The 24,505-nt window shown below is 38.3% G+C and overlaps 1 protein-coding gene and 1 pseudogene across 2 annotated transcripts in view; both read right to left on the bottom strand.

Moving 5' to 3' along the window:
- Positions 1–24,505, bottom strand: part of KCNB2 (potassium voltage-gated channel subfamily B member 2) — a 416,859-nt gene that overhangs the window by 284,379 nt on the left and 107,975 nt on the right. The window lies entirely within an intron of this gene.
- LOC143688729 (outer dense fiber protein 2 pseudogene) lies at positions 4,910–12,286 on the bottom strand (annotated as a pseudogene).

Raw genomic sequence — 24,505 nt, 5'->3', positions numbered from 1 at the left:
TTATAAGAAAGGAACCCAGAACAATGAATATAAAGGGAAAAAGAAGTCATCTTCATTTGGCGTTGGAAAACTGAGTCTTCATGGGAGAGGTAACCTTTTAGTACTATCAGGACTTGATAAACCAAACAGCGGCAGTGATGGCATGGCTGGGAGAGGCCAGCATGTTTAGAACCAGGTAGTGATCAGCTTTGCTGGAGCAAAGGATAAATGTGGACCATTATGGAGGACATACCTGGAAGGCAGGCTGGAATGATATTGTTTATGGCCTTGATCACTGGACTGAAGACTTTGTACTTGTTCCTGCAGATACCCTTCTCTAGGAAGATTAATCTGACAGCACTGTATGGAACTGCCTTATGTAGGGAGAAGATGTGGGCAGGTAAGTTCATAGGTTGTAGATGAGAGATAATGAGGATTTTCTTTAGGAAGACAGCAGAGACAGTGAAGAGGCTGTGAGAAAGAGGGGTGTGTGGGTAAGAGCCCAGCAACTTACCTATTAAATCGTTTTTGAAGGAAAACAGTCCAATTGCATGCACTCAAAGTTTATATATTCTGCAGTATTTGGCAGTTCTCAACATTTCCCCCCAATTTTCTTTTGCAATGAATTTATTTCAAGTTCAGAAATTCTTGGCATGGTATTATTCAATTAGCCTTGAAGGCATCACCAAAGTAATAAGAAGTCCTTAAAGTAATAAGAAGCCCCTATTGATTTATCACTGCAATCATTAGAAGCAGTTTACTGGTCACACATAGATGAACTGCCCACTTGATAACTAAAAGTACTCAAGACTCTCAACACAAGGAAGATAGAGCTCAGGCTATTAGAGCTGGAGGCAACTGAGTGGTCATCTTGTTCATCACTGTGCTAGTCTGAAAGGATGTACGTATCCTAGAAAAGTCATGTTATAATCAAAATCCCATTTCGTAAAGGCAGAATAATCCCTATTCAATACTGTATGTTTGAATCTGTAATTAGATCCTTTCCCTGGAGATGTGACTCAATCAAGAGTGGCTGTTATGCTGGATTAGGTGAAAACATGTCTTCACCCATTTGGGTGGGTCTTGATTAGTTTACTGGAATCCTATAAAAGAGGAAACATTTTGGAGAATGTGAGAGATTTCTGAGAGAGCAGAGAATGACATAACTACGAGAAGCAGAGTCCACCAGCCAGTGACCCTGTGAGATGAAGAAGGAAAACGCCTCCCGGGGAGCTTCATGAAACAGGAAGCCAGGAGAGAAAGCTAGCAGGTGACACTGTGTTCACCACGTACCTTTCCAGATGAGTGAGAAACCCTGACCATGCTCGCCATGTGTCTTTTCACTTGAGAGAGGAACCCTGAACTTCACAGGCCTTCTTGAATCAAGGTATCTTTTCCTGGATGCCTTAGATTGGACATTTCTATAGACTTGCTTTAATTGGGACATTTTCTTGGCCTTAGAACTGTAAATTAGCAATTTATTAAATTCCCCTTTATAAAAGCCATTCCATTTCTGGTATATTGCATTCCAGCAGCTAGTAAACTAGAACAATCACTCTTATTTTATGAATGAGGAAACTGAGGCTTAGAGAGCTGTAGTGAAGTCAACAAGCTAATCAGTGGTAGGGGCAGAGACCAGAACTCAGCTCTCCTCATGCCTCATCTGGGGCTCTTTCTATTAACATTCAGGCACAACCATATGTTTAAATCAACATTCTTAACTATGGAATCTTCAAGTAAGCTCCAACATATATGAGAGCAGGTAGTAATATTAGGCTGGTACAGCACATGTCTAGGAGAGTAGAGGATGAGGCTGCAAATAAAGGCTGGTTGCTAAATCTCTAGGACCTTGAATGACAAGTCAAGAATTTGTACTTAAATAGGGAATGTGAAATCACTCAAGATTTTTAGCAAGGCAGTTACACGATTTACAACTTTGCTGTATTAAAAAGTACTACATCCTCTCCAATTTCTGTACAAAGTTCAAATGAAATACATGTCACATGATTTCATTATTATGAAAGAATAAATTTTCTGAAAATTGCCATGGGCAATTAGATTTTTTTCAAAACTTTAAACAGAGAGAAGTTACTGTTTATTATGGTGACATTTCCAAAATTATACACATCACTGTGAATCAGAATCTTTTGGATATATTTATCTCATTTTTGTCTGTGTCAGGTCTCTCAAATTGAGAAAGACATTCTTTTTATCCATTATGTCTATACCCATTATTAAATATTTTAGTTAAATTTTTAAAATATTATACATATTTTTAAAATCTTACTGAGCTGTGATACATTAATTCAGTGAGTTTGGTTCAGTTCAGCTGAAATTTAAATGTCATATACGTGTAATTCACAAAGCAAATGGAGACATGATCAAATGACAATAACAGATCAGTTAAAATTAAAATGTCATACATCTGTAATTCACAAGCAAATGGAGACATGATCAAATGACAATGATGGACCTTGAGCTGTGCTGATGGTTCCAGTAAGGAGCAATAAATAGACAATAGGCTTCCCTCTGGGCCTGCCTCTCTCCCTCTTTCACACAGTAGGCAGCCTCAAGGACACACCTGAAAGGCTGACAAAAAGTGGAAATTGCCTGACCAGCCAAGCCAGCCCTATCAACTCAAGAGGTCACAAGAATAGCAGCCAAAATATCCTTACATCTGATTGACAAATGAGAATGATTAATAATCATTAAATTATAAATGCAATAAGAACCAAGGAGACAAATACCTAAGTTAAAAATAATACCTCCTATAATTCAAGAAATGGCTTTTTTGTTTGTTTTGTTTTATTTGCTTTTTTACCAACTATTAGCATTTTTTTAATTTAATTAAAAAATTTTTTTAAACATAACATACATACATGAATATTCTTACCATTTGATCATTCCATTCTTGGTACATAATCAATAACTGACAATATCATCACATGGTTGTATATTCATCACTATGATCACTTCTTAGAATATTTGCATCAATTCATAAAAAGAAATAAAAAGAAAAACTCATACATACCATACTCCTTATCCATCCCTCTCATTGACTGCTAGTATTTCCATCTACGCAATATATTTTAGCCTCTGTTTCCCCTATTTTTTAAGAAATAGTTTTTGAGGACCAACAATGTCTTAGATACTGAGCTAGGTACACATACATACTCAAAAATGTGATAAATGCACGTGTAGATCTTTGAATCTAGGTAAGATAGACAATAAGCAAGTAAATAAAACACATATAAATTCAAATACAATCATGAATTGAAGTATTGTAAGGGATTTGACCAGGGATCTGTGATGGAGAATAATAGAGAGAATAGACTGATTTATATCAGGTGGTCAGGAAAGGTCTCTCTGGTGAGGTGACATTTAAACCAAGACCTGAAGGAGGCAGAGTCACCAGTACAAAGTTCCGAGGAAGGAAAGAGCTCGACCTGTTTTATGAACTTCCACATGGTCAGTATGCAGTAACAAATTAACTCAGCAGATCTGGGTGTCCAAACCCTATACATTCCAAACAAAGGCCAACTCTTTGATGGAATCCTGGGAGATAACCTCAAAACCTTTGTAATATCCTGTCCGATAAGGGCATCTTGGTTTATCTGGGGTCTTGGACCATGCCAGATAGTCTAAGCTAACACTGTGATTTATGGTGGGGGCCTTGGGCCATGTGGTATCAGTGTGACCTCTAGAGTGACAGGGGACTGAATAACTAAGGGCAGCCACGTGGGTGCTCCACGCCTGTGTGACTGACTCCCAGTAAAACTGTGAACACCAACGTCCCAGTGAGCTTCCCTAGTTGGCAATGCTCTGTACGTTTTGTCATACACCACTGCTGGGAGAATTAAGTGCCTCCCATACGACTCCACTGGAAGAAGACAACTGAAACCTAGTGCCTTCGTTGATTTTCATCTGTATTCTTTGGCTATAATAAAATGTGACCATGAATAATTGAGCTTTTTTGAATCCGTGAATCTTTTTCTGAGTCTTCTAGCAAATCACTAAACCTAAGGTGGTCTTTGGGACTCCTGACCCAGTTACTGGGAGCAGAGGACAGTGAGTGATTATATGATCAGGAGGAAACTCTGATGCACAAGTTATAAAGTTATGGAGTTTAGGCTTGAGGAGCACTTAGGTACCACTGACAGGATTTAAGTAAGGGAATAACATCTGACTTATGTCTTCCAAAGATCTCCATGGATGCTACATGGAAGAGTTAGAGTGAGGTAAGAGTGGAGTTAGGGAGACCAGGTAGTTGATTGGTAGGGAAATGGTGGTGACTGACTCAGACTGGGATGAGGTAGAGGAGGTTGGCGATAAATGGCAGATCTGAGATATACATTGGAGGTGGAGGAAAAAGAGCTTGGTAGTAGGTTGTACTAAAGGAGGGAAGGAGAGGGAAAATCACAGATCTCTCCTAGGTTTCTGCCTTAACTAACTGAGAAGATAGTGGAGTCCCACACTGAAATGGAAACAACCACGGAAAGGAAAGGTTTGTGGAATAAAAGGAAAGAACAAAGTTCTGGATTAGGTATATTAAGATTGAGATGCCTGTGAGACATCTCATGTGAGAAGCCCAAAGATAAAAATTTGATGTGAAAGCAGAAGGATAAATGGATAATGGTAATGGATGCATTCACCCAGAGAGAATTTTGGAGATTAAACAGAGAGGGCTCAGAACGAATCTCTGAATATCTCTAACATTCGGAGGTCAGAAAGAAAAGGAAGAGACAGATTATTATGCCTGGCTGAGTCTATATGCCTTCCATGAGCTTCTCTCCCTCCTTCACAAAGCATGTTAGTTAATCATCACAGAAAACCGAAGAAGTTATTATTAGTATTATCCATATTTTTTTAGAGGAGCAAATCAAGACTTAGAAAAGAGGTTTCTCTCTCTTCTCTCTTTCCTTCCCTCCCCCTCCCTTTCTCTTTCTCTCTCTCTCATGCACACACACACATGCACGCAAACACACACAAGCGCGCACTTAAGTGGAAAAATCAAACTTCAAATATCTGGCTCCAAAATCTATGTTTCTGTTCTGTTCTACATCAATGTCAGAAATAAAAATAAAAATAAAAACAAAAAAAACAGGCAAAGATTGAAGAAATTTCTACCAGTTATTTATTCCAGGATCAGGAATTACACAAAAAATTACATATTACCACTAGAGTAAGAAGTCTTTTCATTTCTTATCTGAAAGTCACAAAAGAGAATATAAAATCATCCATGTTACAGACAATTTAATTAACAGAACATAACCTCACAAAATACAGCTCCCTAACCTTTCATTCAGTATTCGATCCAAATTTTTATTTTTTTCACTTCTATAAAATCAGGAGGGTGGTAGGAAAATCATACGTGAAAATGTATTCAAAAGACTTTCCAAGGTGTTACAGATATTGGTCATCATTATTCTCTCACAGCTTAAGGGACTAGATAAAATCACATTTTAGTGATTAGCCTAGATGGATGACACGTGGAATAAAATGGGAGGGAACCCCCCCCTTTTTTTACGCAGCAGGAAGCAATATGAAGACGGGACCCAAAAGGTAATTATCTAATGTTGGGGGACAGAATCAGGTGTGTGCTTCTGGAGAGAAAATGACTGCAAATGTCAGCATCTACATCATAATTTTTCTTTGCCATTATCATTGTTATTTTGTTTGTAAAGAAAAGAAAGTTGAAAATGTTTGCCTGTTTCAAAAAGTAATCTTGAAAAGGAACACCTATTTCTGGTTTTACTTAAAAAATTAAAAAATGAAGACATAGGCAAAAAGGTCACAATAATAATGAAGCTGCAGCAAAGGAGAAAAGGGTAATGGTCAGTTAACCATCTCCATGAGACCACAGCAAGCACGTTTCCTTATTTTCTAGAGTAGTATACAACTCCATCCTCCCTATTTGCTGTGGTAATCAGTTTGTTTTCACAGTATATCAGCTGATTAGAAGGGTAAAGATTTACTGTTTAATGATTAGCTTGATGGGAGGCAACTGGTCTGTTTTGGCTGGGTCTACAGTTGCTTTATTAGTTGAATAAAACAATCATCCAGATGGAACTAAATTGGTGGCTGAGACAAATTAAATCTTAAAATCTGTAAATAACAATAAAAACAGATAAGATTTAAGAACAGATTTACATATGTTAGTTTCCACAATCGTAAATTTAATTGAATTCAATGAATATTCAAGTACTTGCTCTGTGCTAGGCCCATCCCATTTTAGTTACTGAGGCTCTAAAACTGAATGAGATGTTTCTCCATATAATCTATAATATTATTTATATGTGAATAAAAGTTTCCTACTTGGGAATTTCATATTTTTTTTATAAATACGTGTTTTTTGCAAATATGTTTTATAACATCTTGTATAACTTTTTAAATGGAGATATAATAGGCAAGCAAAAGATATTTTAAAGGCTTTCTCTGCTTTTTCTTTCCCAGACCTGTTTTCCCTGCAGTTTCCCCACCTCAGTTAATGGCAATTCCATCCTTCCAGTTGCTCCAGCTAAAAACCTTGGAAACTTCCTTGGAAACTTCTCACTCACACTCCACACTCAATCCATCAACCAGTTCTTTAACTCTCCCTTTAAAATAGATCCAGAAGGCATCTAAATCTCACTGTCTCTCTGGCAACTAATCAGGTCTTCTTGTTTGGAATATCACAACTGGCACATAACTGACTGTCATGGTCAGGTTCATGTGTCAACTTGGCCAAGTGGTGGTATCTGTTTGTCTGGTTGGGCAAGTGCTGGTCTGCCTGCTGCTATGAGGACATTTCATAGAATTAAATTATGATCACGTCAGCTGCATCCACAGCTGATTCCATTTGTAACCAGCCAAAGGGAGTGTCTTCTGCAATGAGTGATACGTAATCTAATCACTGGAAGCCTTTTAAGGAGGATTCAGAAGAGACAGGTTATCTTCCTGCTTTGGCTGGGGAGCTTCTCCTGTGGAGTTCGTCCAGACCCTCCATCGGAATCGTCAGCTTCACAGCCTGCCCTACAGATTTTGGACTCTACGTTCCCACGGTTACATGAGACAACTTTTATGAATTTTATATTTACGAATATTTCCTGTTGATTCTGTTTCTCTAGAAAAATACATACAGATGGTAACACAGGCAATAACCAGCACACTGACCTCCCTGTTCTGCCCTTTCCCCCTCCAATTCTCAGCACAGCAGCCCAAGGGATCCTGTTCAAAAGCAAGTCAGATCATGGCAAATACATCCCATTGTCGTATCTTCCTGGGGCTTCCCAGCATACGTGGAGTGCATGCTAGTCTGTAAAAGGGCTTGGGAGGTTCTTCAGGATTTGTTCCCCCAAGTCCTGCCCCATGGCCTCCGCTTCTGCCCCATCTCCCTCAGCTCTCCGCACTTCTCCCTGGCTCCTGTGCTGTTTACTGAACCCCGAAGGAACTCTCCAGTCTTGGATTTATCTTTGTTGTTTCCCATATCCACCTGGTGTGTTTCTACAGCCTTTACTGATCACCTTCTGCTGGGGGTTGGATTACATCCCCCACAAAAGACATGCTGCAGTCTTCAGAAGCATGTGGGTGTGAACCCATTTGTCAACAGGACCTTCGAGGATATTATTACTGAAAGTGTGGACTCATTGGTGATTAGGAGCTTTGAAGACCCTATTTAGAAATGGTCAAACTGAATCCGTGTGGACCTAAATTCATATGAGTGGAGTTTTTATAACCAAAGAAAACTTGGATGTAGTCAGTCAGTAGAAGCCAGAAGAGGCCACAGAATGAAGCAGACTGCCACATGACGGAGGTAGAAAGAAGCCAAGGAACGCCCAGGGCTGTGGCAAGCCAGCACCAGGACGCTACAGACTCTGGGAGAAAGCATGGTCTGTTGATAACCTGATTTTTGGACTCCTAGCCTCCAAAACCATGAGACAATAAATCTCCATTACTTAAGCCAACCAGTGTGTGGTAATTGTGATAGCAGCCCTGGCAAACTAAAATACCTTCCTTAAAATTCCAATCCCCAACAATTCCTCACACGCTTCTCTGCATTATCTTCCTTCATTGCAGTCATTTTCTAGCATTTACTTTTTATTTATATGTTTTGTCTATTTCTCTACTCTACTTTTTTCATGGAAACCAAGCACCATGAGAGTAAAGATTTTAGTCTCTTTTGCTTATTACCGAGAGAATCAAGAAGTACCTAGAACAGTGTCCAGCACATAGTAGGCATATAATTAAGATTTGCTGAATGAATGACATGACTGAATGTTATAATGAGAGACATGCTTTATATATTCTAAATCACATAAGGTATTTTAGCCCTTAAATTAACATATTCTATAGAAGCTTTCCTTGTGATGTAAAAGGGTTCCATATGACCCAGGAGGCGTCTTACATTGACCCTCAATAGCAAAGCCATTAATCAAACCAGAGACAATGGGAACTGTAAGAGCTATGGGTGGCAAAAGTGACAGGTGTTTATAGACACTATCTCTGGATGTCTTTAAAGCACTTTACCTTCAAGCACAAAAATAAATGAATGTGTGTTTGACCTCAAATTCACTCCTTGAGCAAAATGCAGGAGAGCTCTTTCGTTCTCAGATGCTGCTCCTTTGTCTCTCCTAAACCCTGGGCCAGGCCTCAACACAGCCTGGATTGAGTCCGCTGGCCCTTGGCACAATACCACGGGCAGACATTATGTGGGAGGAAGCAGAGCAGCAGAACCAGGACGGAAAGATGTCCCAGGGCAGAGCTGTCACTGTTGGAAAGAGTAAGGCTGGCAGGTCCCATCTTATCTTCTGGGAACTTGGAGCTTTGAAAGCCCAGGGGAGTCACATAATTCCTGAAGTGAAAATGAATGCCCCTTCTTATTTTCATTTACATCTGGAGGATATTTTAAAAATTAAAAATTAAAAAATTAAATTGATCCAACTTACTTATTCCAGGAGAATTTCATTTAAGACATGACCCATTTTAAGCAACAAGCAGGAGGCCCATTTACTTACAGTGACAAACTGATAAATTGTGGTTGCTTTTTGGAAGTAATGTTTTTTTTAATTTTTAAGGTCTTTGTTTATAAAATGAGCAATAAAAATGCAGAAATATGAACACTATTATATTTTTCTTTTATCTTAGCAAGGATGATGCCTAGGAGGACAGAATGATGATTTGGGATCTTCTCCACTAGAATCATTAAGAACAACCTACAATACCTAATAAAAGTATTCAGAGTAGCCCTATTATGGTGATGGTGAAAGACTGGGAATCATCTAAACAGTCCGGCAATGGAGACAATGGTACTTCTGATACATGTAACAAAAGACTACTAGATAGTACTAAATCTCTCTGTGCTGCTACAAGTGATCTACAAGACACACTGTTCAGTTAAAAGTCAATATACTAAGGTTAATACATTAGGGTTTAGCATACTCTCATTTCTGAAGGAAGAGGGGATGTATACAGTAGCTTACAGTTCATGCACAGACTATCTCTTGAAATATATGCAAAAGACTAGCAGTGGTTCTTGTCTCTGGGGAGAAATGATGAAAGGGAAGATGGGAAGGAAAATTACTGGTAACCATATACTTTCTGGAACCAGCTGAATTTTGAAATCATTGCTTCCCATGATCAACAAACAGTTATTGAGAAATCAAGGGTAAAAGAACTTGCCCAAGGTCCTACAGTGAGTTATTTTTTTATTAGTGTAAAAATCATCCTTTCTGGTTGTTCCACCTTCCACCTCTCTTCCCTGTAATTCATCATCTATGAATATCTTAACTGTAGTGTAACTCATCTTATGTTTCTCCCTCTAAATCTTTGACTTTTCATTGTTTAGAACAGTGGTTAAAATTTTACATTTAAGCAATAGAGTCCATTCTTTTTTTAAAAAAAAAACAAACAGGATTCCTAGGGTTTTAGTTAGTATTTTTCAGACAGGATGGGGGTAGGTAAAGGAAATCATCCAAAGGAGCCTTAAATACTGATTATAAAAGCTTTTTGTAAAACAAATATTTCAAGAACAGATACATTCCATAGATACAAATCAGGAAACTAGAAATAAAAATCAATGAGATTGGAGTAAAAATATGCATAAGAAATATACAAATAACAGGGGAACAAAGGTTAAAATAAATTGAGTAGATTGAAATACTAGTGGTCAATGAGAGGGAGGGGTGTGAGGTATGGCATGTACGAGTTTTTTCTTTTTATTGTTTTATTTCTTTTGCTGGAGAGATGCAAATGTTCAGAAAAATGATCATGATGATGAAGATGCAACTATGTGATGATATTGTGAGCCACGGGCACTGGAAGCCTCCAGTTCATCTACCTTCAGACTCAGCTGTTTATTTTCCTTCTGGAAAGGCTGATGTTTTTCTCTTGCCATCTCCAACTTGTCCCCTAGATGTTCGATCTGGCTGTGCAGGTCTGACAGGATGGCTGAAAGGTTGGTGGTCTTCTTCCCGTAGCCCTGCAGCTGGTCCTGGCACACTGCTAGCTTAGCCTCCGGGCTCTTAAGGAAGGGGCAGCTGCTGACCAATCTCATTGTCATCACCTGACTCTCATAGTTGTCAATCATTCCCTCACAGTTCTTAACTGATGCCTTCAGCTGTTGGACCTCCAGGTGTGCCTGATTGAGTTTATCATCCATTGGGGGTAAAACTAGCCTTCAGCCTCTTGTTCACTAGCTTGAATGCAGAATACCCAGCAGTTTGATGGTGTAGCCTCTTCCACCAGGCTGTCACAGTCTTCCCGCATCTTCCACTCCAAGGTTGATTGTTGCTTTACAAGATCTGTCATCCGGTCATTCAGGATGAGAATTTTCAGCTCGAGATGCCCCTTATCTTTCACAAAGTGGTTGCAGCAGCTCCTCCATGATTGCAGAATAGATAAGGCTTCTACAACATGAAGATCCTTGTCAGCAAATTTCACGTGCAATTGCTCAGCACACTCCTCACTTTTCTCACCTCACTCCTGCTGAGCTCTGATAGCCTTCTTCAAGGTCTTTTTGTCTCTGCCTACCTTTTGCTTCAAATCCTTCAGCTGCTCCATGATGGCTTCCACTTCTGCCTTGTGCTGGTTCCCACTCCATTCCAGGTTCTTGATCTACATGCACAGCAGACTGTTCTCTGCTTCTCTGCACAGAAGCTGAGCTTGCAAATGTCCATGTGTGGATTCCATGGACTTAAGCTCAAATTCTGACTTTGTTTAAGCCTTCTCACATTGAATTTCTTGGAGCAGCTCTTCCCCTCCTTCACCTCCTTGCAGCAGTAACAGCAGGCATGCTTTTTCTGAGTGTGCCTCTGACAGCCATTTTAGTAATGTTCCTTGTTGCTCCATCAGCCTTTTGGAATCCTCTTTGCAGTGCTTTCCCTCAGTAGGTCTCGGAGGGTGAGGGTGATCTCCTCAAATGTGCTCAGCTTCTGCAGAAGAAATTTCTTTAGCCTCATCAGAGTGTTAATGTCTGTGTGGGTCATTTGTTTCTCTGTTTTCAGTTTCCGAATGGTGTTCTTCAAGGCCATGACCTCTTTGGCAGTGGCAGCTCCATCCATTTCAGTCTCCATCAATTGGACATGAGGCATTCCTTCACCTACTGGAGGTGTTTCTTCTAAAGCATGGTGAAATCTTTCTCCACCTTGATGCACTCAATGTCGTCTCTCAGCATTGTGTTTTCATGTTGTCTCAGTCAGTTCATGGGCCACCTACTCCAGCCCCTCCTTGTGCTCCTCCAAGAACCTCTTAGCTATTTGGGGCTCATCATTCTGCATCTTGACCTCGGACTTGAGACAACAACATTCATTAGATTGTCAATCTTCTTATCACAACAGTTCATATTATAATGACTGGAGGCATCATCTTCCATAGAGAGGTCATTTAATTGCATCACTGAGACCAATTATTCTGAAGATGGTGAAGTGATCTCTGGGCAATGAGTTGTATTCTCCCACTTGCATCCCACATATCAGGTGGATGATCTTCCAGGGGGCATCCAAGTTACCTTGTTTTTCACCTGGACACTCCACTGTACATTCACAGTGTCTCCTTCCATTCCACGCTTATGAAATTTCATCATAGTTACAATGGGTGTAGAACAAAGTGTCCTCAAGACTTTTTTCTGAGTGAAACTCATTATTCTGTTCTTCCCAAATAGTAGAAAACTGGAAGAGCTGCCAGAGGACGAGACAGACATGGCTAGGCAAAAGGTTGCAAAGATGTGCAAAAGGGTCAGCAGACTCTGCTCAGGGGAACCCAGAAGGGCTTCTCAATGAGAATATCAGGGGCTCAGCATCAAACGTCCTCTCTGAGGGCTGGAGGGTAGAAGCTTTAGGGGTGGCAGTTGGATGAAAACTTAGTGGGCACTCCTTTACTATCCAAGTCGCACAGCAACTGTCCAGGAGCAACACAGCTGTGCCTAGAAACCCCTCCTTATGAAGTCGCTGAAGTCAGGGGTCCAAATCATGCCATGGAGATTCTGTAGTAGGTACAATCCAGCTTCAGCCAGAACCTATTCATTTTTTTTATTATGAAATATAACACATCTACAAAAAAGCAACAAATTTCAAAGTACACTGTAACAAGTAATTATAGAACAGATTTCAGAGTTTGGTATGGGTTACAGGTCCACAATTTCAGGTTTTTCCTTCTAGCTGCTTCAAGATACTGGAGACTAAAAGAAATTCCTGCCAGCATCAAGAGAGCTCCAACATCCTCCAAGAAGATCATTCTGAGCTGATGTTCCTGGGGCTTCCATGTTACCAAACATATTTTCCTTTGCAGGGTGAAAATCATAATTTCCTCACTCACAGTCAGACTGTACATTCTTGAAACATGAAAAGTATGAATGTCCCATTTACTTCTCCCTCCTTGCTGTTAAAAGAGAATTTAGTGAAGAAAGTCGGAAACCCATTGTTCAGCCCTCTATAAGCCCTTCTACATCTCTCTTTGGGCCACTCAAGGCTGATACAGATTAAGGAGGGGCTGAGAGGAAAGTTTTCTATGACCAATGTGAGCAGGAAAAGCTCTCCAGGGCCACAGAATAAAAGACTTATTTGGGAAAATGAGGAGGATTGGCCAGGGTTGGGGACTGGAAATCTTCTACCACAGAGCTGCCCAACTGGTGACATTGAAGGGGTTTCAGGTATGACAAGACCTTGCTCTTAATTCTTGGGGCAGTCAGGCAGGCAAGGAAGGGCAGAGCAGAGCAGAGCAGAGCAGAGAAGTCAGAGCTCCAGGCCATCACCTATATCCTCCAGCAGCCTCGGCCCACATCGCCCAGGGTCATGTGATATCATTGCCTGTAGGTTTCAGCATGGACGCAGGGAGGTGCTGTCCTCCCTTCTCCACCTCCAGCAAGGTCTGTTTTGGTTGTCCCAGTGCTGATTTGGTCTTGCTAGAATGCTCACTGTGTTGTGGCCATTAGAGTCCTGGAAAGGTGAAGTCCACTCAGCAGTGGCCTCAGGAACCATGGAGGATCCATAGATCACCATGACGCTCTTCATCAGGCTGGCTCTGGAGACTTATACCAGGCCCAGACCCCCACAATCTACCGTGGGAGTGGTGGCATTGTTAGTCACGGCAGGACTTTCAATCATCAAAACTATCCACGGTCTGTTTTATATATATATATATATATGACCTGATATTCAGAGATAAGAATGAAGGCAGTCAGGTTGGGATTAAGATAATTCAGAACTCGGGTAAGGAAGACACTGTCTATATTTTAGAACCTCACCTACTCTTTGCAACCAAAGGAAGAAAGGTTTATTTTGTCCAGAACCTAAATTTTCTGTAGCACATAACTCTAGATAGCTCATTTAAACAATCAAAACACAGGGAGCCCAAAATAAGAATCAGGGACGTTAATCCTGTACCGCTTAATGTAATGTCTGGATACATCCCAGAATATTAAACAGATAATCAAAAGGTACTGGAAAAATTCCTTGAGGGATGGGAGAAAAAAATATGGAACTATTAAATTTTACCACAAGGGAAACCCTTGATACTGTGTCAAACATTAGGGACACCCACATCAGTAGGCCAAGCCCTTGATCTAGAGGCTTGCTCTTGTGAAGCTTATATATGTAGCAGAAAAGCTTAGCGTACTTATAGATGTGCCTAAGAGTCACCTCCAGAGGAGCTCTTTTGTTGCTCAGATGGGGCCTGTTCTAGTTTGCTAGCTGCCAGAATGCAATATAACAGAAACAGAATGGCTTTTAAAAAGCGGAATTTAATGAGTTGCTAGTTTACAGTTCTAAGGCCGAGAAAATGTCCCAATCAAAACAAGCTAATAGAAATGTCCAATCAAAGGCATCCAGAGAAAGATACCTTGATTCAAGAAGGCTGATGAAGTTCAAGGTTTCTCTCTCAAGTAAGAAGGCACATGGCGAACACAGTCAGGGCTTCTCTCTCGGCTGGAAGGGCACATGGCGAACACCGCGTCATCTGCTGGCTTTCTCTCCTGGCTTCTGGCTTCATGAAGCTCCCCAGGAGGCGTTTTCCTTCTTTATCTCCAAAGGTCACTGGCTGGTGGACTCTCTGCTTCGTGGTACTGCAGCATTCTCTGCTCTCTCTGAATCTCTCATTCTCCAAAATATTTCCTCTTTTATAAGGACTCCAATAAACCAATCAAGACCCATCCAAATGGATGGAGACATGTTGTCCCCTAACCCAGTTTAACAACCATTCTTGACTAAATCACATCATCCAGGGAGATGATCTGATTACAGTTTCAAACATACAGTATTGAATAGAGATTATTCTACCTTTACAAAATGATATTTTGATTAAAACATGGCTTTTCTAGGGGGCATACTTCCTTTCAAACCAGCACATGGCCTCACTCTCTCTAAGCCCAACTCAGCAAGTGAAATCATTGCCCCTCCCCCAACGTAGGACATGACATCTAAGGGTGAAAGTCTCCCTGGGTGGCATGGGACATGACTCCCAGGGATGAATCTGGCACTGGCACATGGGATCAACAACGCCATCCTGACAAAAAGGAGGAAATGAAGTGTAACAAATAAGGTATCTGTGGCTGAGAATTAAAATAAATCCGAGAGACTACTCTGGAGGTCATTCTTACACAAACTTCAGTTAGGCATTGCTACCTATCATAACTTGCCAAACTCCAACCAAAACCATTCCAGCTAATTCTAAAGAACACCTAGGGCAATAATAAGATTCTACAAAGGTTCCATGCACTAGGGTAATTTTTCAGACAACTACAACCTCCAGATGGGTCCCTGGGCCAGATAAGTCCTGAAACCTAGAGAGCCCAGCCTCTCCAGAGCATCAGCTAGTTCTATCTCCCTACTCCTTATTACTCATATCCCTTCCAACAAGAAAAAATTAGAATGGGCATAGCCCAAATACCCATAAAGAGTGGAAGAAAGATTAATGGAGATGTGGAGTTCTACAGAGAAAGCAAGGTTTAACAAATGAGTATGACTGCTGAATAATTATATTTCTATTTCATTTACTCTCCAGTATCTTAGAGCAGCTAGAAGTAAAAACCTAAAATTGTGGAATTGTAACCCATGTCAAACTCTGAAATCTGTTCTACAACTAATTGCTGTGATGTGTGTTGAAATTTATTGCTTTTTTGTATATATGTTATTTTTCACGAAAAAGGAAAAAAGAGATGACAATATATATATATATATATATTTCTTCTAGCCTCCAATGTTCTGGAGCAGCTAAAAGGAAAAATCTGAGATGAGGGTATGGCAACCCATAACAAACTCTGGGATCTGCCCTGTAACTACTTGTTGAAGAGTGCTATGAAAACTATTGCTTTTTTCTTTTTCTGCTGTGTATATTTGCTACATTATACAATAAAAAAAGTTAAAACAACAACAACAACAACAAAAATCCATTCTACATTAGCAGGCCAAACAACTGGCCACTGGAGGTTCTGCCCTTCAGGAAGAGAAACATCAAACTTTTGAGTACTTAGCTCATTAGAAAAGAATTTTCAACTTTAATGGAAGCCAGTCTCAAGAACAAATGATGAGAGATACAAAAACCAGAGGCCATTAATAGGAAGCTGCAAAATTCCAACCCTTTGCTTGGGTTTAAAGTAAAGGCTTTTAGAAAACATCTTTATGTAGAGAAAAATGAACATTTAGAACAAGTTGAACTGATATCTAACATTACAGGAAAGATCCAGTCTTCAGGAGATGCATGAAACACATCCAATTTTGAGTAGCTGCAACCAAAATAGCCACCAAAACATATCAGAAGAATGAAGAACAAATTCAGGCAGCACTAAGAGATGCTGTGGATGAAAAATCCGCTCTTCAAGGAAGCATAAAACTGCCTTCACTAGAGGCAGAGGAATGGGAAAGCAAAATGGGCAAACTTATTAAACAGCATGAAAGGTTGAAAAACACTGAAGTGCCCACGGAACAAGTTTAAGGTCATAGAGAGTGATATGAAGCCTCTTGATAACCACCTGCTAAAGAAGATAAAATGGGTTTCTGTTCTTAGAGAATACAACATGGATGGTGGGAATTTGGAATTGGATACAATGAATGCATCAGAAAATGGAGACCTCTTAGAAGATGACTTAAAGGAGTTTTGAAAAAAACAGTGGATATGGCTGAGTTAAATACATATTTTGAAAAGAAACCAAAGGTATACCAAATTAACTGAAGAAGGTTAAATAATCGATGCACTTAAAGATCATATTAGAAGTCAACAACTTAGAAAGCTTCACTGAAATTAGGGGGGAAAACTCTAAAAGGGAGAAACAACAACTCCAGTAAAAACTCTTTATTTTTAACTGCATTAAAAAAATGAATTTTCACCAAATAACCAATTTAGAACTGTTACTCCATAAAAATAGAGGAGACTCTTTCTGCAAAGCTGATGAAAAGATAAGCAATGCATGTGAAGAGCTGGACATCTACAAAATACAAGCTAAGATTCTTTCAGAAAAATTTGAAAGAACTGTCTGATTTTTATCAAAGTCAACTTTTTTTTCCAATGAAAGAAAAGCTCATGATAATAGTTTGAGAGCTCTGTTGTGTAGGAGAAACTTGAATAACTTAAGGAAAGGCATGCAACAGTCAAAATTTATTGAGGAAGAATTTAAACACTCTAAAATTATCTTTACATTCCTAATGACAGACATGGGACGTTTTTATGTGACAGAGGCTCAAGAGGACAATCAGGGTATCCTCTGGATGACCAGATACCTGAGAAGAAGGAGCATTACTTATGATGGATGGATGGTGCGTCTTGGGTTCAGCATCTTTTGTGAAACAGATAGCACTCAGCTGTGGTCAGATTATAGGAGCAGAACTCTTCCATCAGATCACTTGAATCTGACACAACAGGTTCTTCACAGGGTATGGCTGAGCTTTTCCTGGTATTCCTGGTGACTGAAAGATAGACACACAAGACCTTCTTTGGGTTTATTCTCTCACCTGAATGGGAGACACTGGCCCAAGCTGTGATCCTCTGCCATGTCACATCAGAGGTCAGATGTTACTGAGGGCTCCTAGGGGGCAGAACCTAAGAAAAGAACTCTCTGTCTGTCCCCCTATTCTGGAAAACAAAGACAAATTTCCCAAGAAATTCTCCCTGCCTTGGATCAGCATATCTTCCACCAAGCTCTGAGTTTGGTTTTCCATTCACACATCCTGAAGATCCCTATGCTTTTATTTCTCCAATAAACTAAAATAATTTTGATATCTTCTTAGTTTTATTACTATTCAGTGATTATACAATGTCTCAAATGGAAGCTTGTGAGAATTATAATTCCTAGGATAATGATTTATAACTGTAGATTACTGTCATGTGAATCTTACAAATTAATTGTGACTATTTAATTATATTTGTAGGTAATGTTATTACAGTATTTTTGTGGTTAAAAAGTCCATGAAAATCAGCCAGAAAACTCAGCAAGATATTTTTTTCCCTTTTGATTTTATTGCTATGTTTAATGATTAGACAACCGCTCAAATAGAAACCTGATGGGATTATAATTAGGAGGATGTTTTATAAATATACAGTCTATGAATGTGAATCATTAGTCAATAGTTCACATTTTATTTAATTTCTAGATAATAAAAGTATATTTTTTCCATAACTATGTAACAAGTCTTTTCTATTTATCCAGAAACATGGACACTTTTTTGTTTCCCTTCTTAAGTGAACATACTACTTCTTATATGGGAATTGTACAGAATTATAATTCTTGGGATAGTTTTATAAATATAGTTTATTTAACAGTGAATTTCATTCCCCCAAATTATGAAAGGCATAAATAAAAAATCCACAACTAACATCATATTTAACACTGAAAAATTGAAAGCTTTCCTCCTAGATGTGGAATAAGACAAAGTTGTCCACTATTCAGCACTGTACTAAAAGCTATAACCAGAGCAATCAGGCAAGAAAAACGAAGGGCACCCAAATTGTAAAGGAGGAAGTAAACCATCTCTATTTGCAGATGATATGAAAGTACCAAAGAATATACAAGAAGCATATTTGAGCTAATAAACAAATTCATCAAAATGGCCGGGTACAAGATCAACCTCCAAAAAGCAGTTGTATTTCTACACACAAGCAATGAACAATTCAAAAAGGAATTCAAGAAAATTCCATTAACAATAGCATCTAAAAGAAGAAAATAACTAGGGATAAATTTATGGAAAGTACCAAAAAATATACAAGAAGCATATTTGAGCTAATAAACAAATTCATCAAAATGGCCGGGTACAAGATCAACCTTCAAAAAGCAGTTGTGTTTCTACACACAAGCAATGAACAATTTAAAAAGGAATTCAAGAAAATTCCATTAACAATAGCATCTAAAAGAATAAAATAACTAGGGATAAATTTATGGAAAGTACCAAAGAATATACAAGAAGCATATTTGAGCTAATAAACAAATTCATCAAAATGGCCGGGTACAAGATCAACCTCCAAAAAGCAGTTGTTTTTCTACACACAAGCAATGAACAATTCAAAAAGGAATTCAAGAAAATTCCATTAACAATAGCATCTAAAAGAATAAAATAACTAGGGATAAATTTAACCAAGGATGTAAAAGACTTTTATACTGAAAACTACAAAACATTACTGAAAGAAATTAAAGAAGACCTGTGCTGGTTTGAAAGGATGCATGTCCCTTAGAAAAGACATGTTTTCATCTAAATCTCATTTCATAAAGGCAGAATAATCCCTATTCAATACTGTATGTTTGAAACTATAATCAGATCATCTCCCTGGATATGTGATTTAATCAAGAGTTGTTGTTAAGCTGGATTAGGTGACGACATGTCTCCACCTATATGGGTGGGTCTTGATAAATTTCTGAAGCCCTATAAAAAAGGAAATATCTTGGAGAATGAGAAATTCAGAGAGAGCAGAGCAGAACAACACAGTCACGAGAAGCAGAGTCCACCAGACAACCAGTCAGTGACCTTTGGAGATGAAGAAGGAAAATGCCTCCTAGAGAGAGCTTCATGAAACAGGAAGCCAGGAGAAGAATCTAGCAGATGATGCCATGTTTGCCATGTGCCTTTCCAGTTGAGAGAGAAGCCCTGACTGTATCATGTGCCTTTTCACTTGAGAGAGAAACCCTGAACTTTCTCAGCCTTCTTGAACCAAGGTATCTTTCCTTGGGTGGATACCTTTGATTGGATATTTCTATAGACTTGCTTTAATTGGGACATTTTCTTGGCCTTAGAACTGTAAACTAGCAACTTATTAAATTCCCCTTTTAAAAGCCATTCCGTTTCTGGTATATTGCTTTCTGGCAGCTAGCAAACTAGAACAAGACCTAAATAAATGGAAAAACAATCTGTATTTGGGGCTTAGAAAACTTAATATTTTTAAGATATCAGTATTACCCAAAGCAATTTATAGATTGAACACAATTCTGATCAAAATTCCAGCGGCCATTTTTGCAGAAATGGAAAAGTCAATCACCAAATTCATATGGAACAGCAAGGGGCCCTGAATAGCCAAAAACATCTTTAAAAGAAGAGTGAAGTTGGAGGACTCACACTTCCTGATTTTAAAGCTTACTACAAAGTTATATTAATCAAAACAGCGTGCCAATGACACACAGACAAATATATACGCCAATGGAATAGAACTGAGAGTTCGCAGAAATAAGCCCACATATTTATGGCTGATTGACTTTGACAAGGGTGCCAAGTCCACTCAATTGGGAAAGAACAGTCTCTTCAACAAATGGTGCTAGGAAGAGTGTCACAGAAAAAGAATAAAGGTGGGCCCCTATCTCACACAAAATACAAAAATTAACCCAAAATGGATCAACAACCTTAATAGTAGGACAAAATTCTTAAAACACAGAAGAAGGGCGGGCCGCGGTGGCTCAGCGGGCAAGAGTGCTTGCCTGCCATGCCGGAGGACCCCGGTTCGATTCCCGGCCCCAGCCCATGTAACAAACAAACAAACAAACAAAATATAATAAAATAAGAAAATGTTTAAAGATGTTTCCCTTTCTTCCTCCCTTCCTTCCTTCTCTGTCTTTCTTTAAAAAAAAAAAAAAAAAAAAAAAAAAAAAAAAAAAAAAAAAAAAAAAAACACAGAAGAAAACAGGGAAATTTTTAGTACCTTGTACTGAACAATGGAATTTTAGATATGACAACAAAAGCAGAAATAATTAAAAATTTTGATTTCATTAAAATAAAAAATTTTATGCTTCAAAGGATATTATCCACAAAGTATAAAGAAAATTTACAGAATGGGAGGAAATATTTGGAAAGCATATCTCTTGATAAGAGTTTAATATCCAGAATATATAAAGAACTTCTGCAACTCAACAACAACAAAAAACAAACAATATAATTTAAAAATGGGCAAAGGACTTGAATACACATTTCTCCAAAGATAATACACAAATGGCTAAGAAATACATGAAAAGATGCTTAACATTATTAGCTATTAGGGAAATGCAAATCAAAACCACAATGAGATACCATTTCACCTCCAGTAAGGTGGCCATTATTTACAACAGGAAATAACAAGTGTTGGTGAAGATCGGAGATATGGGAATATTGTCGGTGGGGAATGTAAAATGGTGCAACATTTTGGAGGTTCCTCAAAAACTTAAATAAAGAATTATCAGATGGCCCAGCAATTCTATTCTTGCATATGTATATATCCGAAAGAATTGAAAACAGAGACTCAGATATCCGTACACTAATGCCCACAACAGTATTATTCACAATTTCCAAAAGGTAGAAACAACCCAAGTGTCCATTAATACATGAACTGAATTTAAAAAAATGTGGTATATGCAGACAATGGACTACAATCAATGGACTACTATCCAGTCAGAAAAAGGAATGAACATGCTACAACATGGATGAACATTTTTTTTTTTTACATGGGCAGGCTCCAGGAATTGAACCTGGGTCTCTAGTTCGGCAGTTGAGAATTCTTGCCACTGAGCCACAGTTGCACCACGCAACATGGATGAACTTTTAAAATGTGGTGTGAAGTGAAATAAGCCAGACATAAAAGGACAAATTCTGTATGATTTTATTCATATGAAATATCTAGATTAAGCAAATTCATAGAGATAGAAAGTAGATTAGGGGTTACTGGGGGCTGGAAGGGACAGAAAATGAAGAGTTATTGAACAATGAATGGGTAAAGAATTTCTGTTTTGGGTGATGAAAAGGTTTTAGTGATGGAAGGTTTGAGCTGGTAGGACAACACAGTTAAAGTAATTAAAGCCACTGAATTGAACATTTAAAATGGCAAATATTATCTTATACATATAACCAAAAATAAACAAATGGTGTGTAAAAATATGTTATGATTAGAAAAAGAGAATTTCATGAGTAAATGTTCCCTTTTCTTCTATTATTTGATAGTAGAAAGATAATATTTGAATTATTGCTGTTAAACAAGTCCTCCATAAAATAAATGGTAGTAACAGTTTTTCAGGAGAAATCTCACAACTGAAGACATCTGAAATTCAATGCTTATTTCTATATACCTGGAGCTGAATTTATTCAAGATCAATATATTTAATTAAATAAATTCTGGTTAAAAAATTTTATTCATCCTTAAAATTTTATCTTTATTAAGCTTTCTTTTCTAGGATTTTGCTTCTGATCCTTCCATATAATTCCTCCCTTTATAAATATTCAAAATATGTTGTAATTCTGAAATTGTATTCCATCTTACTAAATCTATGTCTAACCCTCCACTATTCCTACAGATTCTAATTTCCTGTGTGTGGGTAGGGAATATGTTTTAATCTCCGTATTTTGCACTATGCCTAGTGCATGTTCGAACACAGGCATGTCAGAAGTGGTCAATAAATATTAAGTTGGATTAAAAGCACTTTACTTTTAGTTAAGTGAATTTGAAAATACTTTGAGTTGTTTTCTACCATAATAAAATAGCATCTGTGGCCAGTGATGAGTTAGAGGCTGGGGGTTCAATCCCACATGAGAGCTTACAGAAAAGGACCATCCGGTTTTCTCATCTCAGGTAAAATGACTCCTCCCCTCAGGTATCCCAAGTGAGAACACATGCTCCCGGTCTTACATTGGGTCTGGTGAGAGAGTCTGAAGGTGATCAAGGAAATCCATGACCTCTACTGCTCCAATGAAAAACAACATTCCCAATACATGTGGGTTCCTGCTTTTCAAGGTTTAAGTTTTACACACAAATTCAAAGGGAAGTCTGCCTTTACTTCCTGCTAATACACTGTGAAAGCTTTAGGCCATGATGCTTAGAAGAGGCTGAAATTGTGAAAATCTAAGGTTCTCATTATAATGGCAACTTTACCATATTGCACATTTTTCATATACTAAAACAAGCCTGGAAAGTTTATCTTGATATTGAAGGATATTATGTATATACAATTTGGATGAGTTAATTTCCAATGAAAGCCTTAACTTTTGCATTTCCTGGCTTTTATGTGCCATTATTATTATATATGACTTGAATGTTGACAGCCAATTCAACATTGCGTAAGCCATAAAAGAAAGCATGGTTTCCGCCTGAGGCTTACTGAATAAATTAGATAGGCAAAATATTTCATATTAAAACCCTCAACTCTGGAGACAGCTAACTTTCAAAGGTGCAAGTTGCTTTGCCTCTAAAACACCTATGCTTCTTTATCTTTTAAAACTCTTTATCTCAATTTATGTGTCTTCATTTGGGGATCAATGAAAAAAAATGAAGATGTCAATTTTCCTTAAAAACAACAGTGTTGTCAAATTGACAGCAAAAGGGCAGAAAGGTAAAAGAAAAGACCCCGACTAAGAATTAAATTAAGACTTTTTCCCTCTGAGCTTTGGTCCATCCTGGTTCTTCTGCCTTCAAAGCCCCTTCTGCCCTGATCCCTGGTTCAAAAGTCCCTTTCATGGAGAAGCCATCCTTGGCTCCCATGGGTCCCTCCTATTGAAACTGTCTCCCCATCTAACCAAGCACAGGCATCCCTGAGGGCTGGACTATTCACTGGTGCAGAATCAGCATCTAGCATCGAATGCTCCATAACTGTGGGAAGTGGATGAATAAGGGAAAATCTCACAACTGAAGACATTTGAAATTCAATGCTTATTTCTATATACCTGGAGCTGAATTTATTCAAGATCAATATATTTAATTAAATATATTGAAAAGACTCAGTCATGAGGTAGATACATTCATCACATCTTTCAGAATGTCATCACTAGTGAAACTTCCACCATTCTGTTCAGAAATGTTAATCATGATGATGAGTACTTTTGGACCCCTTAAAAAATTGTGCAAATAGCTCACCAACCAGCATAATGCCCAATTTATTGTGGTCAAAATATGCTTGCTGTTTACTCATGTTTCCTTTATGGGTAACCTCTTTTATCTGTTGGTTTACACATACTGTACTTAGTTTGGAAATTATTTATTTTCCAAGATACAGCTACATCTACTCTTCAATGACTAATTATGCCATTCTATGAGTTCTAGGAAGGACTCATTATTAGAAAAATCTCATACCCAAAACTTTGCTTGAAAATAGTTTGTTCTCTATCTCATTTTTATTTTTCTCTTTTTCAAATTCCTATTATAGAGACATTGAATCTCTTACTTTGTCCTTATCTTTTAACTTTTTCTCTCACAGTTTTTCTTGCTTTATTTTTCTGCTCTACGCTTAGGAAAATTTTTCAAGATAGTATTCTTATTCACTAATTGTCTTCAAAAATACCCAACCTGATGTGTACTGACTTTACATGTAACATTTCTTTATGAAAGCAAATGGGTCATGAAAGCAGTTGACACAAATTAAATTATTGGCAAACCAGGGAAGGCTTCTCTTAGGAATTTATTACTTGAGAAGAAATTGGGATAAACTGAAGGACTAACATTATACTTGTCAGGTGAAAAAAATGATTCAGAGAAGAAATTGCAGGGCAAAAGCCATTAGGTGGTGTAGTAGGTTGAAGAGTGGACTCCCAAAAGCTCAAAAATGTGACCTTACTTGGAAAAAGGATCTTTGCAGATGTAATTGTTAAATATCTCAAGACGAGATCATCCCAGATCAGGGCGGCTCCTAAAT

Source organism: Tamandua tetradactyla, chromosome 6 (assembly GCF_023851605.1).
Source record: "Tamandua tetradactyla isolate mTamTet1 chromosome 6, mTamTet1.pri, whole genome shotgun sequence".
Classification (NCBI taxonomy): Eukaryota; Metazoa; Chordata; class Mammalia; order Pilosa; family Myrmecophagidae; genus Tamandua; species Tamandua tetradactyla.
Note: the sequence above shows the minus strand (reverse complement) of the source record. Positions and strands in the feature narration are given on the sequence as shown.